Source organism: Chelonia mydas, chromosome 4, assembly GCF_015237465.2.
Source record: "Chelonia mydas isolate rCheMyd1 chromosome 4, rCheMyd1.pri.v2, whole genome shotgun sequence".
NCBI classification, from domain to species: Eukaryota; Metazoa; Chordata; order Testudines; family Cheloniidae; genus Chelonia; species Chelonia mydas.
The window spans coordinates 138,229,452-138,241,918 of record NC_057852.1 but is presented as its reverse complement, the minus strand read 5'-3'; the positions used below and the strand labels follow the sequence as shown (position 1 = coordinate 138,241,918).

The window sequence follows — 12,467 nt, the reverse complement described above, 5'->3', positions numbered from 1 at the left end:
CCGTGAGGTCACACATTGTTACACTGCTTACCTGCCTCAGGGGGATGGGATGAGGGTTAGTGTTTGGAAAGCACTTTGAGATGCTTAGAGGAGACTCTACAAAAGGGCAGTGTGCTGCTATTCTTTGTATTACCATAATAACTAGATACCCCACACAAGATTGGGACCCCCATTATGTGGGGCACCAGCCATAAACTGAGTACGAGACAGTGCCTGCATTGAAAAACGTACAGTCTAGACAGACAAGACACAACCAGAGGCATTAAGATGTGAACAAGGTAACACAACTGAGTAGCAAAGCTGAAAACAGACACACACCTTCCCTCCCCCCCCACCCCCAGTCTCTGGGGTGCCAGCTCTGTGCCCTAGCCACTAGGCTGCGCTGCCTCTCAATTCATTTCCCCGTGTTCGCTGTACTTTCTCCTCTTCTGCTTGCAGGCCAATATTTTGCTCAGGACTGCCATGTTTTCCTGTTGATTGTTAATACTGACCGTAACCTTCTGTCAACGGTACTCACTTGCGGCCTCTGAGCGAAAGGCTCTGTACAGCTAATACGTCCACTCAGTTCACAGATGCCATCACGCACTAACAGGCCTGCACTGTGGTACAGCAGGCGATCTGCCTCTGAAATGATTCCAGGCACATTTCCTGAGCTATCCCTATGTCCAACACCCAACGCAGGCAAAACAAGACTCCCCCTTGACTTCATTAGGAGTAGATCCAGGTGTTATTTTTACGATTTATAGTATAGGAGTGCCTGGAAGCACCAATGGAGATCAGGACCTCATTGTGCTAGGAGCTGTACAAAGACTTAGTAAGAAGCAGTCCCCAGAGAGCTTACCATCTCAATAGACAGGAGGTAGAAGGGGTTATCACACTGATGGGGAAACCGAGGCATATAGCCATTAAGTTAGTTGACCATGGTCAAAAAGGGAGTCCGGACTAGATGCAGGACTTGAACCAAGCACTCCTGGGTTGTAGCCTTATGCCTCTCACACAAGACCATCCTTTCTCTCTTGCCTTGCTTAGCTGTTTGTAAGTCTGCCCATGACACTACTTTGTACAGTGCCTGGGAGAGGAGCGATTTCGGGCTGTGTAAGTGACACACCATCCAATGGTGCTTAGTTTCCCATGCTTGCCACTGGGTCATGTGTTTAGTTTCTCCTGCAGTGCAGCTGCCGGTCAGCCCGTGACTGTCTGCCAGTCAGAGGAAGTCTACGCTTCCAGTAGATAGCGAGAAGTCTCCTGTTTGCTAGTGTAACCCACGCACCTCCTGGGTGGGGTGTTCTGTCCCATCCAGTGGCACCGAGACCACTTAGAGAGAGAGATCAAATGAGTCTGCTTTACTGCCTGAGCAAACGGGCAGTTGGCTTTTAGCTCATGCGGTGGAGGCTCACGCACTAAGCTCCAGAGGTCCCAGGTTCGATCCCACCTGCCGACGACCGGGGTCTGTTGGTGTTCCAGTAGGATGGATTGTGATTTATTTCACTTCTACTCGAAATATAAAGTGAAAGTTGATGTGGGGGTGAAGTGCTGTTCTGTTTGTCTATGTGTACACCACCGGCAGAGGCCCTGGACAAACTCAACAGCCTGCAAAGTTGTGTTCACAGGTCACACTGGGTGTGTCATTGTACATAGCTTGACTGAATTTTCGTGTCTCGTAACCGACCAAATGGAGCTCTCCCTAGGCCAGGTGGATGGAAGAAGCCAGCGCGGTCTGTAGCATGATGCGTTGAAAGCGAGCAATGGTAAATATCAAGGTTAGGGTTTCTTGCCGCTCATCACAGGATCACAGCATCACAGGATCACAGCAAGAGCGTGGTGGGCTTCAGGAAGTCTCTGGCCCCTTTCCTGCTTCAGGGCCAAAACTTTGCTTGGGTAGGGTTTTCTGGGGGGAGACGTAGAGGGTGGGTAGGGTATTTTGCTGGAGGAGAGCGGCAGGAAGTCTGAGAACGGCAGAGCGTGTCTGTATGGTGAGCGTGACTTGTGGTGGGAGGGCTCTCTCAAAGGGGAAGGCTTTGCTGTGTTTCTTAAAGTGGGTCAGATTCCAGGCTTGCCTGATCTGCTCGAGAGGGGGCTCTTTGCTGCCTGGTTCCGTTCAGGTCTTTGCAGTCTTCATTGTCCCACAGGTGTGCAGCTGTCACCGCAGGGCTCAGAGTTAAAGCTCAGTCTTGGATGTAACCGGGGCTTGACCCAAATGAGCTGAAGGGCCAAGTTCTGCTCTTGTTTGCCCCACAGCAATCCCATGGGTAGTAATGGGCGTGGGGAGCAGACCCTGTTACCCTAACACTGAGGTTGTCTTGTGATGCGGTGGGTGGGAAGCAGGGGCACTGTGTCCTTGAGTTCAAACAATACATGATTTGGCCTTGAACAAGTCTCGGCCTCAGAAGAGAATCAGGGGTGGGTGGACACGGGTACTTACTCTTTTTCATTAGGAGACCCACTAAAGGTTGTAGGGGAGAAGGCTGAGAACAAAAGGTTTTGACAGTCTCTTATCCTTAGCACGGAGAGGGCCTAGTGTCCCTCTTGCAAGCAGCACAGGGAAGGAAACCACAAAGTAAAGCAAAAAGAGGCAAGACAACATCCCATGGTTGGGGGCTGAAGTGTGGCTTAGTGGTTAGAGCACTGGAGTGGGATTCAGGAAACCCAGCTTCTATTCCCAGCTCTGATATTGGCCTGCTGGGTGACCTTAGGGAAGTTGTTGCTTGTCTTGTGCCTCAGTTTCCCCAATTTCCCCCAGCAGATTGAGGGAAGTGATTATTCCCCTCTATTCAGCACTGGTGAGGCCACACCTGGAGTACTGCGTCCAGTTTTGGTTCCCCCACTACAGAAGGGATGGTGACAAATTGGAGAGAGTCCAGTGGAGGGAAACGAAAATGATCAGGGGGCTGGGACACACGACTTACGAGGAGAGGCTGAGGGAACTGGACTTGTTTAGTCTGCAGATGAGTGAGGGGGAATTTGAAGGCTGTTATCAACTACCTGAAGGGGGGTTCCAAAGAGGAATAAAAATTATTAACATTAACCCCTAGAGGCTCCAATGGAAATCAGGGTCCACTGTGCCAGGCGCTGTACGCTCAACTAGTAAGACACACTCCCTGCCCTGAAGAGCTTGCAGTCGAAACAGGCAAACCATGGGAAGGCAAGGCAAGAAGCACAGACAGGACTAGAACCTGAGTCCTTTGAATGCCTGGCCTGCTTTGCCCACCCACTGGCCCACCTTGCCCCTCTCACTAGTCTCTGAAGAGCAAGTGGGTGACGCTTGTTATGCAGGGAGTCAAGGTGTGAAAAATAAGAACCAAAACGCACCTTTGCCCAAATCTCCAAATGAATCCTGAATCTGTTCTGGGGTCCTTAACTGATAACAAAGCCCAATGCGGGGGGAGTGTGGCATTATTTGCCTTTACACTTATCATGAGATTTTTTTTTAATGCTTCTGGGACCGAATTATGGGATCAAACTAACTTGCAGTCCAGTCTTGGTGGCAGTTCATGGATGGTGGAAATACCTCATGCAGACCAGACCTTGCATTGTTTCTGTTCCATAAGTGGCTCTGTGAGGCAAGACAGTCTCATGAAAAGACAAAAATGCATTTGGGCTCATGCACCATGGAGATGCAGCCACCTCTGGGGTGGAAATCAGCAGCTGTCTAACAGTGCATTCCAAAACTGCACAGCAGCAAGGAGCTGTGAAATGAATTGTACGCTCTCCAACTCAAATATCAGGGGGAAATTTTAGGGGGGCCAACTAAAATGCCTCAAGGGACAGTGGGACAAATGGCAGTGTGCTTGTGAAAAGCGCCATGCCATCTTTAATAAGGGCATCAGTGTTACATCGCTTCTTCAAGCAGGTCAGCATTTCCAAAATAGCACTTGGAGGCACTTCAGTGTGCATTGATCCAAAGGGAAGAGCGCCGCATGCTGGATCCCCCATACAGCTTCCTGCGGCACCCAGCTGTTTCTTGGACATGTTCCATGTGACTGCTCCTGCAGCCTGATTTTTGCTTATCCGGAGGAACCTCAGGACAAGTATCTAAGTGCTTAAAGCAAGACAAAACGGTCTCTTTAAAAGCCCCGTCAGCCCTGATCTAAACCACATTGGCTGCTGAGACATGAAAGTCCCTACTCAGTGAAGGACAGCATGAGCAAAAGTGGTGGGATTTTTTTTTACTGGTTCTCAACATTTGTAACCCGCACCTGTGCGGGGTTAGATTCGATCCTGCCTGCTTAACAGCCCCTGGATTTGTGCAGCCTCTTTCACAAGGGGTTTAGGTTTCCCAGTGTCTTGAAAGGCGCCATCAATCATTCCCCAAGAAAACACCCCCTGAATCCAAACAGTGTCCATAACTGCAGCTGGAGAGCTCATCCATTAACCCCCCTCTGCACGAACAGAGATTCTGTTGTATTTAAAAAAAAAAAGCCCCAAACCCAAGATCCTGCGAGTTCAGTCAGGAGACATGCTCAGTCTCGTAACATGCATGTGGCAAGCGTCCAAGTCAGTATGACCTATGGACCACTCCCTCAATGGGACTAACCATCCAGTTCCTTCCAGACAGCACCATTACCGCTTGACACCCATTGATCATCCTGCCAGCTCGCCCACCGTGTGCTCTATGCTCTCCAGTCTGGTTGTTCTCGACGCCGGCAACCACAGTTCCCCCTCCCCTGCTTCATTGCTCCGGCTCCAAACTCTTCTCGGCTGGGCATGGAGCTCATCCCTCTTTCATTACACGGTTTATTTTGCCTTTTCCTTTTTGCTCCCAGGCTGCTGACGCATAGATTTATAGCCAAATGTCAAGTGCTCCGAGGCTTGGCCCAGGTCTACTGACCCTGGGAAACTTCTGGAAAAGAATTCATGGCTGAAATTCATCCATGGTAAGTTCAGCTCCTCGCTGTTAGCACCCTTCAGAATAGTTGAATTCTGGCCGGTTTTGGGTTCCGCCCCCCGCTTTCTCCCCAACAAAAAAATATTCAGCCTCTTTAGGTTTTCATTCTGTTCCTTTCATTGTCAAATCACAATCACTTCTAAATCCTTCCCTTCCCACCTTGGACAGCCTCCCTAAATAGGTTCTGTTGCTCCTGTGACTTCTCTGCCACCGGGTTGATGGTGGGCACGGCTGATAGCCGTTCCTAATCCACTCTTGTTTAGGCAGGTCTCAAGTCCTGGCGACTGTCATTTGATTCTCCCTGGCCTTTGTGGAAGTTCCTTCAAAAGCCAAAGAGTGAGGGGCTGCCAGCTGTCAGGGTAATGACCCAGAACTAGAGTCACCATGTTCATGGATAGTTTATTTTCTTTCCAGAGTAGCTCTCTCCTGCACAGCTTTCAGAGATCCCAGTATCAGTTCATTTTAACCTGTAGGGAAAACGGGTTTTTTTTTTTTCCCCCAATGTCACTGCCAATAAAACCTAGGCTGTGCTCTTCCCCTCTCCCCCCCCCCTTTTCGCCTACTGGAAAGATGTGAATTAATGTATTTAAAGATTCTGGACCCAATTCTCCATTTCCCTGCACCTTGTGCTGTCATTGGTCCCTGTGCAAAGTGTGTGTTGTGTGGTGTTCATCCTCTGAGTTCGAAGATGACCACGACATCACTGATGGGTTTGGTTTCGGTGAACACGTGAGTGGCCGATCAGGCCAATTGGAGCTTTGAACTGTCTGTGGCACCCTGAACAAGAGCTGCCGCGATGGGTGACTTGGTTAACAGCGGACAGGCTGCTTGATATCATGACTAGCGCGGGAATTGGATTTAAGTGAGGGAAAGTTGTGCAGAGTCTCTCTCATGCTCTTTCTCACACAGGCCTGTCTGAATCCAGTAGCCTGAAGATGTCGAGGTCTCTGGAGACAGGTATGGGTGCAGTGGAAGGCCAACAGGTCCTACTGCTCCTGAACTGATTTCCTAGGCTGCCCACACAGCTCTTAACATCCACCTTCACAGCCAGGGAGATAAGCCTATCTGCTTGACTGCCTTCTTCACCAGAGAAGACTTTCCAGAGGGAGCCAGGCGTCACTCTGGTCAACAGTCACAAGTAACAGTCTAATGTTACTTACGGTAGCAGGAGTAGCCTGACCTGTCTTCAAGACCCGTGCAAAGTAGATGTTACTTGCTATCCATGAGAAGGGTAGAATTTTCCACTCAGTTTGCGTTGGTGCTCATGGCCACAGAAGGAAACTCCGGCTCAGTGGCAATAACAAGACCCAAGGCTTAACTTCTCCATTCCACCATATTGCTTTTGAAGTTTTAATTTTCCCTTCCTTTGGCCAGATTCTGAATCTCTGACTCTTCTTGGTGAGCAGCTACTGGCATCATCCTGACTCACATGAATAACTGCTCATCGGCAGGAGTAATAGGTTCACTGTCTGGCCCCTTGTTTATATGTTGGCTCTTTAGAGCCAGATTTTTGTCCCTTTCACTCATGCTGAGTAGTGTCTGACTCTGCAGATAGTGCCTTCTGGTGTCTCTGGGAAGCAGTGTAGCCTAGCTGATAGGGCAGTGACCTGGGGTATTAAGCATTGTGGGTTCTGTTCCTGCTAGTGGCCAACTGAGTGACCTTAGGCAAGCCACTTTGCCACACTGTGCCTCAGTTTCCCCATCTGTAAAATAGGGATAATACTGACCACCTTTATAAAGCCCCCTGAGATCTCCTGATGCAAACCTCTGTATGAGAGCTAGATGCCATTACTTTGGATGTGGGGTACTACTCATCCAGAGTAGGGGGCCAGAATCTGGTCCTGGGGTGGGTAAACTTTTTTGGCCTGGGAAGCACCTGGCATGCTGACAAGACAGGAATAATAGGTAGATTCGGGTTCACAGATAGGATTCACTGTGTGAACTGAGCCTTTAGCACATGCAGGGACAAACAGGTTCCAATAAAATAAGAGATTTGAGCCTTTGCCCCAAACTCAACCTGAATTGAACCATTAGCCTGCTTTGAGTCAACCAAGACTGAAAATTCAAATCCTTTAAAAATGTTCAGCCCTGGTCTCCAGCAGGAGTAAATCAGCATAGCCCAATGGGAGTCAATGGGCCAGATCCCCAGCTGGAGTCCACCATCATCCCGATGTTGACCTCACTGGAGTTATGCTGACTTACACCCACTGAAGATCTGTCCCTGCATTCTCCAGTGCACCTCTACATTTTCTGCCTCTGGCGGGGAATGGAAAGCTATTCCTGTCCTGAGGGTGTAGGAGGAACTAGATGCACAATATGGTCACCATAGATTGCCATTGACGTGAGGCTGACATCATCACTTCAGGAACGGCAAGAGTGAAGGTGAGGGGAAAGATAGGACACATGGGCCACCTCTCCCTCTAGCCACTCACAGATCCAGGGATGATACCTCTGCACCTCCAGGAGCCCTAGAAACCATCTAGCATCCTCCCCACTCCAAATATGTGGTCTTGGGGAAGAAGGAAATTCCACAGAGGAGCCAGCCCCAAGGGACAAAAGAAAGCAAAGCAGCAAGAACTGGCACAGAAGCAGCCACGGCAGGTTCTGCAGCGGGGGCCACCAGTTACTGAAGGTGACTTCATTGCCCTCCATACACATATGACCATTGCACTGTCATTGCAAAATGGCCTCCATGGCTTGATGCAGTATTACAGTCACCTTAATGTTATTTGTTGCTGGAGTATCTAGTAGCCTCCATCATGAAGCAGGCCCCCACTGCTCTGGGCACTGTACAGACACAGACAGTCCCCGCTCCAAAGTGCTTACAAGCTGAGCATAAGACAAGGCACTAGATGGAAACAGACAGGCAGGGAATGCAAGGAAATAATCAGACCAGCATGACAGGCTGTGGTCTCTGCACACGAGCGGTCTAACCATTGGATGTGAGCAGGACGAGCTGGCCTGGGTGAAAGTCTGTGGAAAAGGAGACACCGGTGATCGAGATGCAAGACCACCACCTGTACAAGCATTTTAGCTGTGTGGCTAGATCAGAAAGGCCGTATCTTAGAGGTGTTATGTAGACGGAATCTGCAAGATTTAGACATAAGCTGGATGTGAGGACTAGAGAGGGGTCCAAGTTGAAGATGGCACCCAGGTTATGGGCCTGAGTGACAGATCGGATGGTGGTGGTGTCCTCCAGTGGTTGAGGAAGGAGTTAGCAGGGAGGGCTTTGAGTGGGAGGGGAAGACGGAGAGCTCTGTTTTAGCCATGTCGAGCTTGAACTGATGACTAGACATTCAGGAGGAGATGTCAGAGAGACAGGCTGAGATTTTAGTTGAGACGGAATTCAGAAACACGGCTGCAGTAGAGAGGTAGATCGGTGAGTCCTCAGCCTAGAGATGTTAGTTGAATTTGTGTGTGTGGATGAGATGACCCAGAAAGAAAGTGTAGAGGGGGAAGAGAAGAGGACCAAGGACAACCCTGTGGAATCACCACAGAAAATTGGAGGGGGAATCCTAGAATATCAGGGTTGGAAGGGACCTCAGGAGGTCATCTAGTCCAACCCCCTGCTCAAAGCAGGACCAATCCCCAACTAAATGAGGATGGATCCTGCCAAGGACATGCTGAGGGAGTGATTAGAAAGGTAGGAGGAGAACGGGGAAAGGGCAGTCACAGAAGCCAAGAGAGGAAAAGACGTCCAGAAGAAGAGCCTGGCTGAAAGAGCTGAAGGTGGCTGACAAGTCAAGGATGATATGCATGGAGACCTGGTTCTAATCTTTGGCTAGATAATTGGTCACTAGTGACTCTGAGAACTGTCAGTTGTATGTCAGGGACAGAAGACAGGCTGGAAAGCGTCTGGGATGGAATTGGAGGACAGGAACTCCAGACAGCAATCATAAACAGTGCATGCAATGAGCTTAGAGGTGGAAGGGAGGTGGGGCAGTACTTGGAAAGGCAAGTAGGACCCCGGGGGTGGGTTTTGTTAAGATGGCAGAGGCTGAAGCATGCTTGTATTGTGAAAAGCAAGAGTGACCACTTCAGGAGAAGACTAAGGGAGGGGAATGAGAGTGGAGGTGCAGGAGACTGGAAGATGGGATGGGGAAAATGGAGGGGTTAGAGGAGCAGAGTGGATGAGAAATTTCGGTGTCAGTGACAGGGAAAGGATTCCTGATTTGTATCTCACATCACTCTAACAGTGTCAGGTGGTCACAACATAGTTAATTTTCCCCTTATTGGCAGAAATGGTATTGGCCATTTGGATCAATCAGGAATGTACCAAGTGAAGAATTAAAAAAAAAAAATAGCCCAGCATTTCAGCTGCATTATAAACCCTCCTGAGGGCAGAAGCTGATGGCTACTTAATGGGGATCAGGAAGAAACGTAGCCTGTAGGCAGGCTATTCTGTAACTGCAGGGTTTCTTGCATCTTCCTCTGAAGCTGCTGGTGCCAGCCACTGTTGGAGCCAGGACACCAGGCTAGATGGGCCTTGGATCTGATCCAGTCTGGCAGTTCCCATGTTCCGAAATTCATTGAATATACAGATCTACAGCTGAGGTGAATTGACATCAGGAAAGTCCCGCAAGGTCTTGAACAGAAATGGAACCATGTTCCCCATCTCCGATGGAAGTTGCACTAAATTTTCCTTTGCAGCAAAAAAAAACCCAGAGTGGGTCAGGTTTTTTGCTGGTTTTGTGACCAGTTCACTTTTTAAAAAATCAGTTTCCCTTGATACAGTTTCATGTGTTTATGCCACAAGCCAAATGTATTTATCTGCCTGCAGATCTCTGGAAATGGTTCATTTTGGAAAAAATCATCAAAAATCTGGGAACAGGAGCATGAAATACCCAAGAGGAACACCACCGACCAGTTGTACTGTGGTTGTGTTACGCTTAGCCCAGTGGGACCCATGACTGGAGCCCCTAGGTGGTAAGGCTATATAAATTAATAATAATCCTCTATTAATCTCTGCTAACTTTGTGCCACTTAGCGGGTATAAAGAGACTGAAAATGGGCTGGATCTCCTCTGTGGCCTGGAGGAGTCTTCTGCTGGTGCAGTTCCCATGCTGCCCCTCTCCTCTGGCTCCAGCTGAGGGAGTAGGAGAAGGCACCTTGGGGCAAAGCCAGAACGTTACTTCACTCTAGCTACTCTCAGCTGATGGCCGGCCCCTAAGGACCGAAACCAGCACCCTGTTCTAAACTACAACAGTGCTGGGACTGGTGAATAAGGGAGCTGCAGCCAGCTCTTCTGCACTGGCTCACGGGGGCAGCAGAGAATCCGGACCAGAATGCACAAGAAGCAGCTGAGTGTGCTCCTGTTACAGACTGTGGCTAAACTCCCAGGCAGGATTGATCCCTTCGGCTCTTAGCTCCTCCAAGGTGTTTGGCTTGTCCATCACCAAGGACAGGATCTGTCTCTAAGAAATCAACTTCAAATCGATTCTTCTCCTCCTCCAAGCCAGGCGTTGGCTGCTAAGCACTCAGTGCAATTCCAGCCAGGGTTCTGGACACAAACAGCTCTTCTCGTTTCATCCACAGCTGAGCTGTTTCAGCCTCTCGAAGGGAAGCAGCAGGCTTTGAACCAGGGCCACATTTCCATCCACAGGGAGACCAGGGGCGTCCCGTGCCATGTGCATGTTACATTTGTGCTTTTTTGATGTGTTCAGATGCATTCGGACCAGCAATAATTTCCACCCCCCTCTTCTCAGGAACCACAATGAACAAAATGAAAGGGAACCAGGCATTTGACTTCAGCTGATGCTGTTCCATCCAGCCCGCATCTGTCTCCACATCTGAGGCAAGCCTGTCTGACTGGAACGGGCCTTGGTTCCCCAAGCGACTGCATCCAAAGTACCAGCAGCCACTACCTGCGTCCTCTGTGGTGTGTTAATCGATAGCCCAAGTGTGAACTGATTGATTCCTAACGACAGCCCTGTCAGCATCCCAGCCAGCTTCCACCGAGGGAGCCGGCTTATTTCAAACCAACCCACACTTGCACTTCCGCCCAGTAGCTGTTGCTAATGGCAGTGCCTGGCCTGAGCCGCTGGGCTTGATGGATTGATTTGGTATTTATTGCTGGGCGCACGCTGCACCCGGTTCGGCTTTCCCCTGCCCACTTTCACCCTCTGCTGAATCCACCTTTCATTGCGCTGACATCCAGATGCGAATTTGCTCTGCCCGTGACCTTGCTCTTCCCCCTCCTGATTTGAAATTAGCTTACTAAAACATGTTTTCTTTTAAGACTCCACAGCCTAATCCAGAACAAACAAAACACATTTTTTTGCAAACCAACTGCATGAACTTCTGCCCTGGCCTTGACCGCACATATGCGCACACTTCCCCACCCGCTCCCCAACCCTCCCTCCCTCCCTGCCCATCACCATCCAAGTGAGCTTTCCAAGGCATTTTTTTTCCCTGACGAATACAGTTGCAACGACTCAGAAACTGAAATTTTTTGGCAGCGGCCAGAGAGCTAACTTTATTTACTTTCCTTCTGCGTGCATGGAGCGGGGGTTGGGATCAGAGACGCGCAGGAAAGGGGCGGATTTGCACTCCTCTGCTTTATTCCAAAGGCTGCACTGCATGCAGGACACCACCAAAGGTGGCATATCGTGTGTGTGTGGTGGGGAGCTCTTCATTCTTATTCACGTTAGGTCTTAAGTGGTTTGGGGCGTCAAGCACTGGATTGAGACTCAGGTGAAGTCGGTTGGATAATATCCGATATTTTAGCAAGAATTTGTCTTTAGTTGAATTTTTTTTAATTTCCCCTGATTTTTACTCCTTTTTTTAATGGAAAAAAGCAAAGTCAAAACTCCAAAATGTTCAGTATTTGAAAACAAATTTTGGTGCAATTTTTTTGGTTTGTTTTCAATCAAAATTTGGTTTTTGTTTTTTTTTTTTTGAAACCCAAAACTTGAAAAATGGTACTGAAAAACTGAACCGAATCCCACTGGTTTTTTTAAACCCAAACTCTGGTTTTCTACTGAAGAAAAACGGAACCTTTTCAGTAAAAGTGGAATTTTTTCATTGTAGTCACAAAGGTGCGCATATGTGTGTGTATATATAATCAAAAAATGTTTTAACAAATAAAAACAAAAACTCTAGGCTCAGGACACCTGAGTTCAGTCTTGGCTTTGCCAAAGAACTGCTCAAATAACATATTTTTTTTAAAAATCAAGGTTGGATTTTTTTAAAAAAAGATATGCTCTAGTTCAAACAGGAATTAATTCCAGGAAGTCCTAGGGCTGGTGTTGTATTAATTAAGTGGACTATATGATTCCAAAGAATCAAAGACCTGTCACTGTCCAACATTAAACTGCTTTAAACATGGGTCAAGGTTCGGTATACAGAGACGTTGGTTTGCTGAATTCCATGGCAAACATGAGCAAATTCATGCCAAAGTTTGGAAATTTATTGGTTAAGTATATGCAAGAGCTAAAACAAGTTATACAGCAATTTAAAATGCGTGTTAAATGATCCTATCCAAACCCAGTCAAACTCCCCTTTGAAAGAGAGGAAGGATATCCATTCAAGTTTCTTATTTGTTGGACAACTCTTCTTGGTGGGCAGGAGGTTAGTTTTGTTG

The 12,467-nt window shown here is 48.5% G+C and overlaps 1 long non-coding RNA gene across 1 annotated transcript; it reads left to right on the top strand.

The window, feature by feature from the left end:
• Positions 1 to 4,759: 4,759 nt before the first annotated feature.
• On the top strand, positions 4,760 to 12,229 carry LOC122465676. The gene is made up of 3 exons (XR_006290672.1): positions 4,760 to 4,874; positions 9,666 to 9,811; positions 10,591 to 12,229. It is a non-coding gene; the product is annotated as an uncharacterized LOC122465676 (long non-coding RNA).
• Positions 12,230 to 12,467: the final 238 nt, after the last annotated feature.